We start from the raw sequence: 13,257 nt of genomic DNA on the forward strand, positions 1-13,257 counted from the left end.
CCGGAGCCGCCTAGAAGGGTCCTGGTTCAACCACTTGAGTCTAACAAAATCTTATGTGAGCATGATGTGAGCTCCCACCCAACACCACTAGCCCCTGACGTTTTGGCAACAGCCCCGGATCTTTTAAAATCCTAGAAACGCCCCTGGTTTTTGTTTTATGCTTGAATCAGATCTGTGCAGGAACACACTATTGGGCCGCGCGGCGCCGCTTCACACTCCAGTCCTGCACGCGGCGCTCATGCGCCAAACACGTGTTTGCAAACGTTCACTCAAACGGAAGAAGCAGCAGCAGCAGCGTTTGCCATCTTACGCGAGCGCCAGTCCATTGCTCAATAGCACTGTTTATAGTCAAAAACAGGAGATATTAGCTCAAAATATACCTCGATTGACTCAGAAGGACGTGTGTTTAGTGTCTAGTATAAATATGCGAGTCTGAACACAAGTGCCGCGAACATTGCAGTGATCCAGACTGTGATGAAGAGCCGTTTACAAACAGGCCGAATCAGATGAAGAGTTCATCACCACACGCTGCTGTGAACATGGACTTTATCAAAGAGGAGACTGAAGAAATGACCATTCCCGAGCCCTGGAGAGTCAAACACGAGCAACCAGAGGAACCGAGCGGTTTGTGTCTTCATTATTGACTCATTTCAGTAACAAAACACTTGAAATCACAGACTGTAGAGGAGGGAAATGATGCTGTGTTTGCAGATTTAATGACAGTAATGTAAGAAACACTGAACTATACTCGTGTTTCTGCTGTTGGAGGAATATTCTGGTTGAGAACAGGTTTAGAGATCTTCATCCCAAATGTAAATACAGTCATTATTAGTTTCTCTCGCGTGTGACTTTCTTTGTTTTTATAAATACACGTTTTTTCATTGTCTCTCTCGTGTTTACACAATGTCAAACGCCATAAATGAAATGAGCACTAAAGCATACGATGGGGTTTAGCCGAAAAACAAACCGAAATGTAGTTTATTTAAGGAAAATCTTGAGCTGTGCGCGTTTTTGAGAGCAGCGGTGTGCGCGGACGCGCCCATGAAAAACACCATTTTGAGAAAGTGATTAATAAACACAAACTCGAGTAGTTTATCTGAGATCAATCAACAGGATTAGTTTTATGACCTTGACTGCCTAAAAAAATTGGGGGTGAAAAATCTGAATTTTAAAGTAGAAATTTACATAAAAGCACTGTATTATTTGAGCTGTGACACTGTTTTAGTCATAACCTTTCTGTCATTTTAAATGTTTTAAGTTGTCATCATCTTGTAAAATTTTATATTACATTACACACACACACACAAATAGTAAGCCTCTTTTCTCCACATTATTTATATTGTGCAGGTTTTGTGTCTGCAGTATTGAAATGTTAAGCATTTAAGTGCTTGCGAGTTTGCCTCTGTTTAACGTGTGTTTTCTTTCTTTTAAAGAAATTCAGGGACAAATAGAAATTAATTCTGTGGCAAAAACTGGCATTTGAAATTGTGTCACAAATGCTGACAATTGAGCTTCACTGGACTTATAATACTCAATATTCCTTTAACCCTCATAATGCTTTTCATGTTTCTGGTTCATTTGGAGAAGTGTGCTCATTTAAAACATCAGTTATAATATTTTTCAATTAAAACAATGTTGTTACTGTATTTTATAGAAGATTGATTCTGCATTTGACAAAAAAAGAAAAGAAATGGAATAAAAATACATTGTGGCTTTTGTTTCACGGCTCTGACTTACTTTTTTTTTTTTTTTTTTGGTCAGAACTGCATGATAAAAACTCAAAATTGTGAGAAGAAAAGTCATAATTGTGATGGAGATAAACAGTCCAATTAACCTTTTTTTACTGCATTTTATTAATAAAAATGTTAGAATTACACATTAAATTTTAAACACATTTTAAACACATGAACCACCAACACAAAAACAAACTATAATGCAACATTTTTATTTTGTTTACGTCAAAATTTGTTCACATTAAAATAAACGTCTCTATTCAATATTATTGATGAAATGTTATTTGAATATATTATTGCATGCAATTTATAAGAGTATTATAATTGGAGAATGGACATGGATTTTGCACAGATAATTGTTCAAAAACAGTCCAAATTTATGGATCCTACATGTATATTTTTTTTTAACAAAACAACATTATTCTGAAAAAATTGCAAACAAAAATTAATCTTACTTGAGAAAACTTTAACATTTAGATGAAAAGATCCTTTTTTTCTTGTAGCAGTGTTTTATCAAATGATGCACATGCTCATGTATAAAGTGTGTGAGATGTAAGGAAAAGGCTGAATATATTTTACAAAGGTTTACTGATGCTCATGTATTTTTTCTTTAAATATTACTTTGACAATCTTTAATTTTTTGTGTTTATTTATTTATTTATTTAATGTCCACTTCAGGTGCAACGCAAGTGAAAGAGGAGCGTGAAGAGCTGAATGTGGACGAGCATCAGCACAAGGATCCTCAGCATGTCTTCAGCGGACAGAAGATTTTAAGCTGCTCGGTGAGCGGAAAGAGCTTGTCTCAAAAGAGAGCTCAGAGAACTGCCGGCTTTTTCTTCACCTGCCTCGAATGCAAAAAGAACTTTGAGTCCAAAGAGCACCTGATGGATCACTTCAGGATTCACTCCGGGGAGAGCTGCTCCGAGAGCGAAGCCAACCTGGCGCAGAGAGTGGCGCAGAGAGCGGTTCCGACGCACGAATGCAAACTCCCCTTCACCTGCTTTCAGTGTCAGAAGAGTTTCGCGTGTAAAGAACACCTGATGGAACACTACAGGATTCACACCGTGGACAAACCGTTCTCGTGCGATCAGTGCGAAAAGAGCTTCATTCACAAACAGAGCCTTAAGAATCACCTAAGAGTTCACACCGGCCTGAGGCCGTACGTTTGCCAGCAGTGTGGCAAGAGCTACATCCACAAAGACAATCTCAACGATCACTTACGGATCCACACCGGAGAGAAGCCGTTCGCCTGCGATCAGTGCGGCAAGAGCTTCACGCACAAAGGAAGCCTCCTGCATCACATGAAGATTCACACCGGACTCAAACCCTTCACCTGCCGCCAGTGCGGACGACACTTCACGCACAAAGGAAACCTGAAGATCCACATACGCATTCACTCCGGAGAAAGACCCTTCACGTGCACTCAGTGCGGCAAGAGCTTCATCTATCACGGGAACCTGGTGGGTCACATGAAGAAGCATTCGGGAGAGAAATTATACCAGTGCACCCAGTGCGGAAAGAGCTTCATCGAGGCTCGGCATCTGCAGAAGCACGTCAAAACGCACGCCACCGAACGGCCCTACGTGTGCACGCAGTGCGGCCGAAGCTTTTTATGGCACCACAATTTTAAAGAGCACCAGAAGATCCACACGGGCGAGAAGCCGCACGTGTGCTTCGACTGCGGCAAAGCCTTCACCAGACTCATATACTTGAAACGGCACCAGAGGATTCACACCGGAGAGAAGCCGTACAAGTGCTTGCGCTGCGGCTTGTGCTTCACCGTCTTGGATTCGCTGAAGGCGCACGAGCGCGTGCACACCGGAGAGAAACCCTACAAGTGCCCGCTGTGTGGGAAGTGCTTCGGACGATTGAGTACGCTACTGACGCACAAAAAGAAGCACTGTCCCAAACTGACGAAAGCTGACTAAAGTAGTTGTTGCGAATGTCGCAATTCTTGCAGGATTGATTTTATAAATGTTATTTTTGGGAGTAGCGGTTTTATTCAATAACATTATATCTGCATTCATGAGGAGGAGTTCACTAAGAAATGAAAATCCAAGATTAGGATGAGTTTGTTTGTTCATGAGATTTGTAGAAATGTGTCATTCCATCACTGTCTCACCAATGGATCCTCTGCAGTGAATGGGTGCCGTCAGAATGAGAGTCCAAACAGCTGATAAAAACATCTTCAGAAGACAAAATAAACAAAACCAATACATTTTTATCTAAAATACAAGTCCATAATTCAGTGAAAAAGCTTTTGGCTTGTGAACTGTGCTTAATTTGTGCAGATTTCTCTCCTGATTCAGACCAGACCAGTGCACAAAGCATTATTATGGACTCATATTTTAGTTACAAATGTCTTAATGATGGATTTGTTTCAGCTTTTGTCTTCTCAAGATGTGAACTGATGGACTGGAGTGGTGTGGATTACTTGTGGATTATTGTGATGTTTTTCTCAGCTGTTTGGACTCTCATTCTGACGGCACCCGTTCACTGCAGAGGATCCATTGGTGAGACAGTGATGGAATGATGCATTTCTACAAATCTGATGAACAACCAAACTCATTTCAGTCTTGGATGATCTGAGGGTGAGGATATTTTCATTTTTGGGTGAACTATTCTTTTAACGGTTTCATTTGCTTAATCATGTTTGTGTAAGGTGATGCATGGAAAAAAACAGTTTAATAGTAAGTTTCCAAAAAAAAAAAACCTGGGACCTTTCTTCCGAACTTTCAGACTTTTATTCTGTTAAACACAAACTAAAATGTTTATCAGAATGTCCATAGTGTTTTTAGTAACAGGACCTGGGGCTGTGAAGCTCCAAACGAGAACCACAGAAACACAGTAAAGCTAGTCGAGTGTTCAGAAGCAGATATAAGTCAATATTTCCTGAAAATTTTAATCTCTGCTGTAAGTCTCAAACCTCTTAACTAATCTCTGTCCTTCAGAATATGGCGTGTTTGGCATCGGTGATGTCAGATGTCATTGGTTCTTGCGTGTTTTATTAATAATGGCACAGCTGGTGTTTATTTTAAATGTAATGAACAATTTCTATTCCTCTAATCAACTCTTACAGTCGGAGTGAGAATCTGTCTACACTGAAATAAGGTGGTTATTATGGCATACTGGTATTCATACTGTGTACTTGGACTGCAAACATCAGTCCGGCCCAGATGTGTGTGTGAGTTTATGGTTGAATAGAAAACATTAATTGCATCATTTAGTCTCATAACCAAGGCTGCAAATGTGTAGTGTGCAAACTGTACATGATGAAATTAACAAATTAAAAAGGAGCAAAATGTGTCAAGTGTGACCTGCCTCATTTTGTGCATGAATGATCATTATCATATGGAAGTTCATCAACTAAATGTGATGACTTTTGTTCACAAATGAAATGCAAGTGACCTCTGTTCAAATGTGTTGTTAAAATTTTCCGTAACTTTGTTCAATAATTTTTGTGGTATGGAAATCAGTTTTTTTTTCCAGGTTTTTCATGACGGTAAGAACTATGGGTCAGTACAGCAGCCCAAGCATTAAGGTAACAAGCCTGCTTTCTTCAACTTTATATCTCTTCTGGAAACCCATATTTTGTGGGTGCTTGATTGTTTTTATTATAATTCTACTGCAGAAATTTTCCTTAGCTGTCTAAAACCATTTTTTTCCCAAGTGTGTTGTGTGGTGTTATATGACTTTCTTGTTATTTATATATTTATTTATTTATTTAATGATTAAATTACATTGCTGTCTTGCCATCATGTAGTGAGGCATTTTTTTTAATTTAAAGGTTTTTATTTGATGTTAATGTAGGCTATAATTAATAGGCTAATCGTACTTATTCAGATGCATTCATACATTTTCAGTAGACCGTCAAAATATAATCCGTCTGTTAGTTATTATTCATTTATTTTATTGGACTACTATACCCACAATCCCTTGTGAACCGGAAGGTGGAATAGCGGATGTTTACATCGGTGGGAGGCGTTCCAATGATGCTGCGATTCGTAGCATCTTACACTTGAAGACTTTAAACTCAAAGAAAGCTCTAGATTTATGAACTTATGTGTGTGTGACAATATTATAAAGATGTTTATGAAAGAGGAGCGTGAAGATGTGAGTGTTGTAGCGCCGTGCAGAGTGAAAGAGGAAGAACATGAGGAACAGAGAGGTTGTGTTCATTCTTTATAACTCATTTATACTCATGTGAGTGTTTAGGGAACATTAAGGAATCAAAGCATGACATGATACACCACATTTAGTGAAAGTAGTAGGAAATAATGACAGGTCATGGGTTGTTCCTGTTTCTGGAGATCTGTTTTCCTGCAAAGTTCAGCTCCAGCTCTTGATAAACACCTGAAGATCTTCAGAAACACTTAATATTTATTTATTATATATAATATTTATTTATTTACTTGATAATTGTTAAAACCTGGGATTTTGTAATGACTTTTTGATTCTATGTAATTTGAGTATGGAATCATCATCATTTCATAGCACAGATGTTTTACTGTTTATTTCACGTTTTGTACCAACTATTAATATGCACATTCAGACCTGATGAAAGTGAGAGAGGAAACACCAGATCACGATGTGAAACTCCAAGAATATTGAGTTTTCTGAATCTATTATTATTATCAACTGTTTATCAATTGTTTTATTGTTAATTAAAATTAGCATTATCCTGGTTCAACAACATGCTCTTTTAACAAAGAAATACAGTGTCAAATTATAGATGAAATAATGTTCCATAGTTATTCAGCGAAACAGATATATTTACATAAAAAACGAAACATTCTTCTTCATATTCTGACCTGTACTTATTCAAGTATAGAGAAGAATGAGTCATCATACTAAAATTTCATATATTTTAAATGGTTTAAAATGTATTGCTGACAAAACATACTGTTTTGAAGGATCGTGACATAGACAGAAAATGACTTGTGGGTCTGCTGTGATCCTTAAAGGAGAAGTCCACTTCCAAAACAAAGATTCACATATAATGTACTCGCCCCCTTGTCATCCAAGATGTTCATGTCTTTCTTTCTTCAGTCGTAAAGAAATTATATTTTTTGAGGAAAACATTTCAGGATTTTTCTCCATATAATGGACTGATATGGTGCCCCGAGTTTGAACTTCCAAAATGCAGTTTAAATGCAGCTTCAAACGATCACAAATGCGGTTGTAAATGATCTCAGCTGAGGAAGAAGAGTCTTACACTAACTGTCATGAATGGGAACAAAAACGGAGTTCAGGCAGAGTAAGACAAGACGAGAGTTTGACATTTAAAAGTATTGAAATTGTATTATTTTTATGAAAATAACCAATCGTTTTTAAACTACATTTAAAATGCATTTAAACTACATTTTGGAAGTTCAAACTCGGGGCATCATATCAGTCCATTATATGGAGAAAAATGCAGAAATGTTTTCCTCAAAAAACATTATTTGTTTTCGACTGAAGAAAGAAAGACATGAACATCTTGGATGACAAGGGGTGAGTACATTATCTGTCAAGTTTTGAAAGTGCACTTCTTTAATTATAGGATAGTGATTTTGTTACTAAATATGCCTGACAAGATATTTTGGTATATGAACTGTTGTTACACTGAATGACATTTTGTCTCCAAATCATGGTAAAAATATATGATGGTCATAATTTTTGCTCAGAAATAATAAAATGCAATGGGACACATTATAATTCACACAAAAAAGTTAACAGTAACAGTAAAATGTTACTGTTTTGATGCTTGAAAATCCCTTATATATATCCAAAACTGTACAATTCTGAACTATTTTTACTATTTAGAATAACTGCTTTGTATTTGAATATTTTAAGATGAATATTTTAAAATTGGAGTAATGATGTTGAAAATGTAGCTTTGAAATCACAAATAAATCACATTTTAAAATGCATAAAATATTTCAGAATTGTACTGTTTCCGTTGTATTTTTTAAACAAATAACAGCAGGCTTGGTGACGAGAAGAGACTTATTTAAAAAACATTAAAAATCTTCCTGTTCAAAAACGTCTGACTAGTAGTGTATGTTCCATCCAATGCACAATGAAAATAGCCTTGAATTGCCAAGTATTGACCAGATTTTTTAACTTGCCTATTTCAGGCCTGATGGGGGTGAAAGAGGAGTGTGAAGATCAAAATAAAGTGGAGAAACATCATTTCACAAGTGAAGAAAAAACCTGCTCACAGACTCACAAACAGTCCACAGGTAGAGTAAACCAAAAAGACAAAATATCATTCAGCTGCCCTCAATGTGCAAAGACTTTCACTCATAAAGGAAACTTTAACGAGCACATCAGAATTCACACCGGAGAGAAACCGTACACGTGTCATCAGTGTGGAAGAAGCTTCTCGTGTAAAAGATACCTTACTGAACACATGAAGATTCACAGCGGAGAGAAACCCTTCACCTGCAGCCACTGCGACAAGAGTTTCTCAAACAGCGCTCATCTGAAGGATCACGTCAGGAGTCACACCGGAGAACGGCCGTACTCGTGCGAGCGCTGCGGAAAGAGCTTCATGCAGAAAGGACACCTGAAGGACCACATCCGCATCCACACCGCCGAGCGGCCGTTCGCGTGCCAGCGGTGCGGAAAGAGCTTCATACAGAGAGGACACCTGAAGAACCACGCGAGGACTCACACCGGAGAGCGGCCGTACGCCTGCCTCCAGTGCGGCAAGAGCTTCACGCATCAGGGCAACCTCACGACTCACGCCAAAATACACTCTGGAGAGAAACCGCAGCGGTGCTCGCACTGCGGCAAGAGCTTCCCCCGGAGCGGCACATCTCAGAAAACACACGCTCTATCACTTCGGAGAACGGCCGTTTAACTGCGAGCGGTGCGGCCGAACGTTCTTGTTTGCGTCGCAGCTCAGCAGACACCTGAAGGTGCACGAGAACGAGCGTCCGCACGCCTGCTCTCTGTGCGGAAAGAGCTTCGTGTGGCTCCACAACCTAAAAGACCATTATAAAGCCCACAGCGGTGTGAGAGTGCACGTGTGCTCCGAGTGCGGCAGAGGCTTCACCAGAGCCAGATATTTAGAGCAGCACCAGAACATCCACGCTGGAGCGGCGCCGCACGAGTGTGGAAAGAGCCTCGGCTCGTCCTGTCGCCTGCAGACGCATCAGAGACAGCACTGTCCACAACTAACACAGAGCTCATCCTCAAGTCCAAACAATTAGTGTAAAACGTGGACACAATCACTAAAAGCATAGACTGAATCTAGTGGTGAATTTGTCTTGTTTATGAACTATGAACCTGAGTTTATTTTAATAAACAGATGCATATGATTTACTATAAAGATCCTCTTGTGTTACTCTATAAATCAAGAGTGTCCAGTCCTGCTCCTCATCAATGCTTTGCTTTTTTAGCTTCAACTAGAAACTTGAAAATGCATTTTGAAATATGTGACCCTGGACCACAAAACCAGACATAAGGGTCAGTTCTTTTCAACTGAGATTTATACATAATGTAAAAGCTGAATAAATAATCTTTCCATTAATGTGTGACAATATTTGGTGGAGATGCAATTATTTAAAAATCTGGAATCTGAGGGTGCAAAAAAAAATCTAAATATTGAAAAAATCACCTTTAAAGTTGTCCAAATGAAGTTCTTAGCAATGCATATTACTAATCAAAAATGAAGTTTTGATATATTTACAGTAGTAAATTTACAAAATATCTTCATAGAACATGATCTTTACTTAATATACTAATGATTGTTGGCATAAAAGAAAAATCAATCATTTTGACCCATTCAATGTATTTTTGGTTATTGCTACAAATATACCTGTGATACATATATTTTATATCAACCCTCTGGTGCTGCTGGGATGTATTTGATGGATATTTTTCTTCATTTTCTTAAATTTAAAATACTTCATCTGAATGGTTTGAAACTTGATAAGGTTTTGGCACTTGTTATGTGAACAGAAAGGTTTAAAAAGGTTAAATGGTCCTGGAAAAAATAGTCACATTTGCATTATTCAGGGTCAAAAATGACTGCAATGGAAACGAATGGTAGGTGAATTTCCTTTAGTGGAAATGCAGATTTTTTTGTGATTTCAACCTCACAGAATAGCTGCTAAAAAGCTCCTTTTTAAGTTTCATCTGACCATAAAAGCCAGTCCTGTTTGAAGTTCCAGTCATGTCTGACAACTGAATATGCTGGAGTTTGATTTTGGATGAGTGAACAGGATTTTTCTCGAAACCCTCCTAAACAATATGTGGTGATGTAGGGGGTATTTGACTTATTTTTTGGCTTTCTGGCCCCTAGATTCAACTAATCTCTGCAGTTCTTCAGCTGTGATCTTTGAAGAGTCTTTGCATTAGGACGATACAGACACACGTCCTCTTCCAGGCAGATTTGTAACATCTTTAGTTGATCTGAACTTCTTAAGTAAGTATTAACCCTGATGGTGGAAATGGGGATTTTCAATGTTTTAGCTCTTTTCTTACAGCCACTTTCTGTTCTGTGAAGCTCAGCAATCTTGTCCCGCAGATCAGAACTATATTCTTTTTTTTTTTTTTAACTCCTTGTGACGGATGATTGAGGGAATTTGGCCTTTGTGCTCCTCATATTTATAATCCTGTGTAACAGGAAGTCATGGCTGGACAACTTCAGGCTCCTAGTCACCCTGGTGAGCTAAAACATGTAAATATGGACGGGAATATACTTCAGAGATATTTTACTCATAATCATTTTTAGGGGTGCCAATAATTGTGACCAACATCAACTAAAGAAAAACATTTATTTCATAATGAGATTTTCCATTGTTTTACTTAAGTGAAAGGTTAAAATTTTGTGCATTTTTTCACAAAAAATAAAAGATCACAGGGATAAACAATGCAGATTTATTTCCACAGTTGTCTTTGCTCATATTTGCCAAGGGTGCCAATATTTGTGAAGGGCACTGCATACACCCTAGCTACAGTTCCAGATTTGAACACTAATTAGACTAGATTTGTGTGTGTGTTTTATTTATTTATTTATTTTTTCACAGTGTTTTTATCTGTCAGCCCTTTTTTAGCCCTTTCACAGTCAGTGAAACGATTAGATTTAATGTAACTGTTATCTGTTACATTTACAGGTCACACATTTTGTTTTGACGTCAAGTGGATTTTACAAGAAGTAATTAATGAAGGATGAAGAATGATCACCAACCTATGAATTCCTCAGTATCTTCATCATCACTCATGCCCTCGATCTCCTCTTTAATATGCTGCATTTTTATTCATATTTAATGTTTCATTAATACTTCATAAAACACAGAATCCTGGAGCACGTGTTGTTGTTATTGTTGTTGTTGTTGCTCTTCTTCGTCTCTGAGCTGATGTCGTGTTGGTGTCATTCTGCCCCCTACTGTCCAGGCTGCGGTTGGTAAAACAGCTGAATGTGCTCATGCCGCCACCTGCTGGACTGAAGTGTGTAGCGATGATGTTTAGGGTAAAATAAGGAAAGGGAAGAAAACAAAACCAAATCTTCAAAACTGAATTCTCAGTCTTAAAAAATAAATTCTTAAATCTTTTAGATATTTAAACTGTATGTAACCTTCACACTTCATTAAGACTTGCTTTATTATTATGCTGTATTCTCTTATATTGACAACTTCTCTTCTTAAACCCAACTAATCTCTGAACACTATATAGATGTTTGTCACCTCTTTGCCTCACTATCCCATTTTCTTTGCCACATCTTATTTATAGTTCTTATAATTATCCCATTTACTTCCATTGACTTGTATTGGTTTTAATGGAAACTGTAATGGACTCTGTTGGTCTCTACTGTAATTGGTCTCCTTCTATTGATGTCTTGTTAAAACCAATAAATCCTAATGGAACATGTCCCAAAACACACCACAGAAAACCACTGTTTTTTAATGGTTTTAATGGTTAAAAGTTGATGGTTTGTAATGTTTGTAATGGTATTTGTAATGGAAACCATTAGACTTTTCTGTGATGGTTGTATTGTTTTGTTTTTTTCAGCAGGTAATGAAGACGCCTACATTGACTGAGAAGAAACATGTTTGGTTCACTTAGTTTTGCTGAGGAAACATATGAACTCATGGGAATGTGACAACAAAGCAGTGTTGGGGAAAGTTACTTTTTAAAGAAATGCATTACAATATTGCATTACTCCATAAAATAGTAACTAATTGCATAAGTAACTAAATAAGTAATGCATTATGTTTCATTTGCATATGTTATAATTTTTCTCACCTAAGCTGGGATTGTTTTTTTTCCCCCCAAAAGTGATAATTTTGGCAACTGAAAAGGTCCTTTCTCACCAAAAGTAAAAGTAATAAGCCTTAGGCTGAAGAAAACACCTCTGTCTCTGCACTAGCCCTTTTACACCAAAAGCCTCAGGCCAAAGGAAAAGTAAATACACGTCTGTACAGTAGAACACAGCAGAAGAAATTTCAATGTACTTCAGCAATAAATAAATAAATAAATAAATAAATAAATAAATAAAATAAAAATTAGTTAACCATATTAGTATGGTTGAATTAGATAATTGAAGGTCAAAGACACTGGTTGATAAAATGAGATAAAATACAATAAAGGATATTTGTATTATTTAACATTTAATTATTGCAGGTTTGTGTCATATTCTGAGTTGCACAAAACCAGTAATAGCCAAAAATACATCGTATGGGACAAAATTATAGATTTTTCTTTTATGCTAAAAATCATTAGGATATTAAGTAAAGATCATGTTCCATGAAGGTATTTTGTACATTTCCTACCGTAAATATATCAAAACTTTATTTTTGCTTAATAATATGCATTGCTAACAACTTCATTTAGACTTAAAATTTAAAGGTGATTTTCTTAACATTTAGATTTTTTTGCACCCTCAGATCCCAGAATTTCAAATAGTTCTCAGCCAAATATTGTTCCATTCTAACAAACCACACATCAATGAAAGCTGATTTATTCAACTTACAGATGATGTATATAAATCTCAATTTCAAAGACTGACCCTTATGACTGTGTTTGTGGTCCAAGTAACTGGCATTACTTATCTGAAAATGTAACTCAGATATGTTCTTGTAAATTAAACAGTAATGCATTACTTTACCAGTTACTGGAAAAAAAGTAATCTGATTACATAACTCGCATTTGTTGTAATGTGTTGTTCTCAATACTGTTAGAATGTGTGTTGGAGCACGACACTACAATATTTTGTCAACAGCAGATTATGGAGACATTTTAATTGTCCACGATCAAAAAAAAAGAATGGATCTGAAATGAACACATCTAGCCTGAGATCAGTCTCTAATCAACAAGACATTAGAGAATTCATGTGTTTCTGACAGGCCAACGCTCTGTAAACCAATAATACACACGTGGACAAAATTATTGGTACCCTTCGGTCAATTAAGAAAAACTCACAATGGTCACAGAAATAACTTTAATCTGACAAAAGTAATAATAAATAAAAATTCTATGAATGTTAACCAATAAAAGTCAGACATTGCTTTTCAACCATGCTTCAACGGAATTA

At 37.1% G+C, this 13,257-nt stretch overlaps 1 pseudogene; it reads left to right on the top strand.

Moving 5' to 3' along the window:
* Positions 1-259: 259 nt before the first annotated feature.
* Positions 260-9,018, top strand: LOC127173823 (zinc finger protein 260-like; annotated as a pseudogene).
* The last annotated feature ends 4,239 nt before the right edge of the window (positions 9,019-13,257 follow it).

Source organism: Labeo rohita, chromosome 2, assembly GCF_022985175.1.
Source record: "Labeo rohita strain BAU-BD-2019 chromosome 2, IGBB_LRoh.1.0, whole genome shotgun sequence".
NCBI lineage: Eukaryota > Metazoa > Chordata > Actinopteri > Cypriniformes > Cyprinidae > Labeo > Labeo rohita.